The sequence below is a fragment of the Rhinoraja longicauda genome, unplaced genomic scaffold (assembly GCF_053455715.1).
Source record: "Rhinoraja longicauda isolate Sanriku21f unplaced genomic scaffold, sRhiLon1.1 Scf000136, whole genome shotgun sequence".
Taxonomy (NCBI): domain Eukaryota; kingdom Metazoa; phylum Chordata; class Chondrichthyes; order Rajiformes; family Arhynchobatidae; genus Rhinoraja; species Rhinoraja longicauda.
Window position 1 is genome coordinate 118,755 of NW_027601354.1, and position 6,145 is coordinate 124,899.

Below are 6,145 nucleotides of genomic sequence, written 5' to 3' on the forward strand. Positions count from 1 at the left end.
TAAGGGGAGTAAGAGGCGACCGTGGCAGACAAGGGAAGTCAAGGACAGTATAAAAATAAGAGAAGTATAACAAAGCAAAGATGAGCGGGAAGCCAGAGGATTGGGACTCTTTTAAAGAGCAACAGAAGATAACTAAAAAGGCAATACGGGGAGAAAAGATGAGATACGAAGGTAAGCTAGCCAAGAATATAAAGGAGGATAGTAAAAGCTTCTTTAGGTATGTGAAGAGGAAAAAAATAGTTAAGACAAATGTGGGTCCCTTGAAGTCAGAAGCAGGTGAATTTATTATGGGGAACAAGGAAATGGCAGACGAGTTGAACAGGTACTTTGGATCTGTCTTCACTAAGGAAGACACAAACAATCTCCCAGATGTACTCGTGGACAGAGGTCCTAGGGTGACGGAGGAACTGAAGGAAATTCACATTAGGCAGCAAATGGTGTTGGGTAAACTGATGGGACTGAAGGCTGATAAACCCCCAGGGCCTGATGGTCTGCATCCCAGGGTACTCAAGGAAGTGGCTCTAGAAATCGTGGACGCATTGGTGATCATTTTCCAATGTTCTATAGATTCAGGATCAGATTCCGTGGATTGGAGGATAGCTAATGTTATCCCACTTTTTAAGAAAGGGGGGAGAGAGAAAATGGGAAATTATAGACCAGTTAGCCTGACATCAGTGGTGGGAAAGATGCTGGAGTCAATTATAAAAGAAGAAATTGCACAACATTTGGATAGCAGTAACAGGATCATTCCGAGTCAGCATGGATTTACGAAGGGGAAACCATGCTTGATAATCTTCTGGAATTTTTTGAGGATGTAACTAGGAAAGTGGACAAGGGAGAGCCAGTGGATGTAGTGTACCTGGACTTTCAGAAAGCCTTGGATAAGGTCCCACATAAGAGATTAGTGGGAAAAATTAGAGCACATGGCATTGGGGGTAGTGTACTGACATGGATAGAAAATTGGTTGGCAGACAGGAAACAAAGAGTAGGGATTAATGGGTCCCTTTCAGAATGGCAGGCAGTGACTAGTGGGGTACCGCAAGGCTCGGTGCTGGGACCGCAGCTATTTACAATATAAATTAATGACTTAGATGAAGGGATTAAAAGTAACATTAGCCAATTTGCAGATGACACAAAGCTGGGTGGCAGTGTGAATTGTGAGGAAGATGCTATGAGGATGCAGGGTGACTTGGACAGGTTGTGTGAGTGGGCAGATGCATGGCAGATGCAGTTTAATGTGGATAAATGTGAGGTAATCCACTTTGGTGGTAAGAACAGGAAGGCAGATTATTATCTGAATGGTGTCAAGTTAGAAAATGGGGAAGTACAGAGATCTGGGTGTCCTTGTTCATCAGTCACTGAAAGTAAGCATGCAGGTACAGCAGGCAGTGAAGAAAACTAATGGCATGTTGGCCTTCATGACAAGAGGAGTAGAGTATAGAAGCAAAGAAGTCCTTCTGCAGTTGTACAGGGCCCTAGTGAGACCACACCTAGAGTACTGTGTGCAGTTTTGGTCTCCAAATCTGAGGAACGACATTCTTGCTATTGAGGGAGTGCAGCGTAGGTTCACTATGTTAATTCCCTGAATGGCGGGACTGTCATATGTTGAAAGACTGGAGCGACTGGGCTTATATACACTGGTATTTAGAAGGTATCACAAAATGCTGGAGTAACTCAGCAGGTCAGGCAGCATCTAGGGGAGAGGGAATGGGTGACGTTTCGGGTCGAGACCCTTGTTCAGTCTGAAGAAAGGTCTCGACCCGAAATGTCACCCATTCCCTCTCCCCTAGATGCTGCCTGACCTGCTGAGTTACTCCAGCGTGATACCTTCGATTTGTATCAGTATCTGCAGCTATTTTCCTACACCACTGGAATTTAGAAGGATGAGAAGGGATCTTATTGAAACATATAAGATTATTAAGGGTTTGGACCCGCAAGAGGCAGGAAACATGTTCCCAATTTTGGGGGAGTCCAGAACCAGGGGCCACAGTGTAAGAATAAGGGTTAGGCTATTTAGAACGGAGATGAGGAAAAACATTTTCACTCGGAGAGTTGTAAATCTGTGGAATTCTCTGCCTCAGAGGGCAGTGGAGGAGGCCAATTCTCTGGATGCTTTCAAGAGAGAGTTAAATAGAGCTCTTAATGATAGCGGAGTCAGGGGGTATGGGGAGAGGGCAGCAACGGGGTACTGATTGTGGATGATCAGCCATGATCATATTGAATGGCGGTGCTGGCTCAAAGGGCCGAATGGCCTACTCCTACACCTTTTGTCTATTGTTCTGCTTCTCCCTGGGGTTCAAGGGTTTATGGATGGTGGTAATCAGTGTCCAGGCTGGTTTGGGTCATCAGGATTTTGAACTTGCCATTGCCTGACCTCAATACAGCATCTGCCAATCCAACAGAAAGAATGGGTGACGTTTTGGGTTGAGACCCTTCTTCAGACTCAGGGAGGGAGTCTCGCGATATGGAAGGGTAAGGTGTGAAAATTACAGATCAAAACAGATGATAAGGAAATGTAGAATGGTTCATTGTTAGCTTAGGGGAAGGTGACAACACAATATACGATCAGTAATATTTAATCAGGAGAACTAGTTAGAGAACTAGAATGGGGGAAGGACGGAGAGGGAGGGATAGAAAGGGGGGGGGGAGGAGAGGGTGCTGCACCAATGCAGGAGAGGTTTGGGCCCAATGGGTCCACTTGGTCTAGTATTAAACAAAAGGCATGGGAAAGACAAAAATATAAGAGCACATACTTAAAACCAGAGAGTATGTACTCTGTGATTTCCCCTATCTGTGTCAGGGCTCATGATGTTTGCTGTACTTGCTTTCATATAAAAGTTTGAAAGTTCCTACTCTGTTACCCAACTTGCGTCTTATTTCAAATATATTCTTCACCTACACAGTCGCACCTATGAACAAGTGTATTGCCACACTGTTTCCTGAACGAATCTAAGCGCATCCCTTGGACAGTCCTGAACAGTCAGTAACCACCTTTTACAACTGGTTACCCTGTCTCACCAAATTATCCAGTGCTGTCTGTTAGTTAGTCCTTTACACATACATGTGTGTGCATGCACGCACATTTTTATATCTACCTCTTAAGTTTTCCATCGTGTTTTGATTCTTTGTGATCGATGGTTCCTGGTCTGAACGGATCTAAGGATGGGTACTACATTTTAAAATACTCACACCCTTATACTGCTGAGGTCACATGCACCTAATGAGTCACAAACATATCCAGATTAGTCCCCAAATGTTATGACTTTTGTAAGAAGCCACTCAGAGGCCAAAGCTGGTTGATATAAAACCTTATTCATCGAGAAACATTCATTCTCTTGGAGTCTGTCGTGCTAGAATCTCTAAACTGAAAGTGCCTTAAGGTTTTGTACTGTTAAGATGAAAGATAACAGCAGATTCAGTACAATGTTAATAGCTGCAATGATTTTGTTTACCTCAATATTTTGGAGTCAGATAAAAGGGTCCATTGAATTACATGTTTACATTGTAACTGACAACACACCTTTGAATGTTCCAAAACCTTTGCTGGTTCAAGGCAATTCAGACTGATGGTCTGAAAGCTTCTGAGAAGAGGGAACCCAGATACCCAGAATTAGTGTTAGGGTTACCTGTTGAGTACCCAAATATTGCCATTAATGATGGGCAGATAAATATGCCTATAACCATGATTGATGTGCCAAGTGAAAAAAATAAAGGTCTTGTCTGGAAGCTTTCTTCCTCTTTCGCAATGGGTGAAATAATTTGAACTGTAGATTTCTGGTTTGATGCAGACCAATTGACATACCTCTCTCTGTCTTACATTCCAGATAGACACAAAATGCTGGAGTAACTCAAAGGGACAGGCAGCATCTCTGGAGAGAAGGAATGGGTGACGTTTTGGGTTGAGACCCTTCTGCAGACTGAGAGTCAGGGAGGGAGTCTCGAGATATGGAAGGATAAGGTGTGAAAATGACAGATCAAAACAGATGATAAGGAAATGTAGAATGGTTCATTGTTAGCTGAAGGGAAGGTGACAACACAATATACAATCAGTAATATTTAATCAGAAGAACTAGTCAGAGAACTAGAATGGGGGAAGGACGGAGAGAGAGGGAAAGCAAGGGTTACTTAAAGTAAGGGAAATCTATATTCATACCACTGGGTTGCAAACTGCCCAAGCAAAATGTGAGACGCTGTTCCTCCAATTTGTGTTGGGCCTCATTGTGATAGTGGAGGAGGCCCAGGACAGAAAGGTCTGTATGAGAATGGGAGGGGGAGTTAAAGTGTTTAGCAACTGGGAGATCACGTAGGCCTTGGCGGACTGACCGGATGTGATCAGCGAAACGATCGCTGAGCCTGCGCTTGGTCTCACCGATATATAGGAGTCCACACCTGGAACAGCAAATACAGTAGATGAAGTTGGGGGAGGTGCAAGTGAACCTCGGCCTCACCTGAAAGGACTGTCAGGGAAGGTCTCGACCTGAAACATCACCCATTCCTTCTCTCCAGAGATGCTGCCTGTCCCGCTGTTACTGCAGCATTTTGTGTCTATCTTCGGTGTAAATCAGCATCTGCAATTTCTTCCTACACATTTTGTCTGCTCCACTGTGGAATCTCCTCAAGATAGGCCTACTTTGAAGAAGTTCTCCTCATCTCTCCAACGAGAATTCTACAACACCCTCCCTCGTTGTTCCCCTTCTGTGACTCTCAGTTTGAAGAAGGATCTCGACCACACATTCAGCTGTCTATTTGCAGAGCTGTCCTTTTAATTTCAAACAGTTTACTGAACAAAAATTTTGAAGACAGATATTCTAGTTTTCAATTATTGGTTGCTACTTCTACCTAATTTTATAACCTCTGAATAATTCCTAACAGTAATGAATAAAGCAAAATATAGCTGAAGGTTCCATTTGTTATGTTCATCCTTTTCATGAAATAATGAAATGTTAATATAATTGGTGTTTGCAGATCATTTACAGGTATGTATTGTTGCAGGCAATGGCAATCCTGTATAGCCTTTAGAGTTGCAGGGCTTTGTGATTCTCTATCTTGGCTTACAAATGATCAAAATTTAATCTTAAAGCTGTTATCTAGATACAATTTTTTTCCCGTATAAGTGCAGTTAAGCAATTGCTTTGAGATGTTTTGTGAAGAAATGACTAGGTACTTTATAAATGGCAATTAACTCATTATTTATCAACCATTTGACAAGACTCTCTAAACATGACTATGCTTTCTCTAATCTAAAAGCTGCAGTGAGAGTTAATTATCTGTTTTGGGAAAAGTATTTTGGAATTTATATTATTTGTTTGGTAAATGTATCATGTTGTTTACAGTGTGTTACATTTAATCTTGTTGTTTGGAAATATCAAATGCATGAATTTTCCTGATCATCATCCTCCTGGCATAACGACAATGCACTTTTGAACTGAAGTCAAAATCCTGCGTTGTTGTGGCATGATCTTATTGTGAATTTTAAGTTTTAGTCTTGGTCATGCAGGGTGAAATAATAATGATCAATGCTATTTGATAGTTGGGACATATGATCCTTAGTAAGGTTTCTGAACAAAATTAGGAAATTTAATATTTGACAATATGAAGAAAATGATTGATTTTATTTTGTGTTTGGGCCAAAGACCCATTTATTTATTTGCCTCTGTACTCCACAATTTGAGATTTGTAATAGAAAAAAATCACATGTGGTTAAAGTGCACATTGTCAGATTTTAATAAAGGCCATTTTTATACATTTTGATTTCACCATGTAGAAATTACAGCAGTGTTTATACATAGTCCACCCACTTTATGACTATATGATTCTACTCAGACCTAGCACATTATACCACCTGTATTGACCATGAGAGGTTCAGCTATGGATTTGTAATACCCAGTGTTCCTTGAAACCAAGTTCAGGGTTTTTACTTGTGAATTTTTCAAGGGTCCTTGTGCTGTTCCTTGGTTCAGTAAGTAAAACCTTGTTTCCATAAATTGCTTCCCTCTTCGTCATTCAGTTCCGTGATCAAACAATTGTGGAGACTTGCTCCTTCATTCAAGTCATTCCTTAACATACTTGGAGTAGTTCACAGGTCATTAATATATATATAGTTGGCTCCAGGAGTGGTTAAAATTGAACGCATTTTTTATTCCAT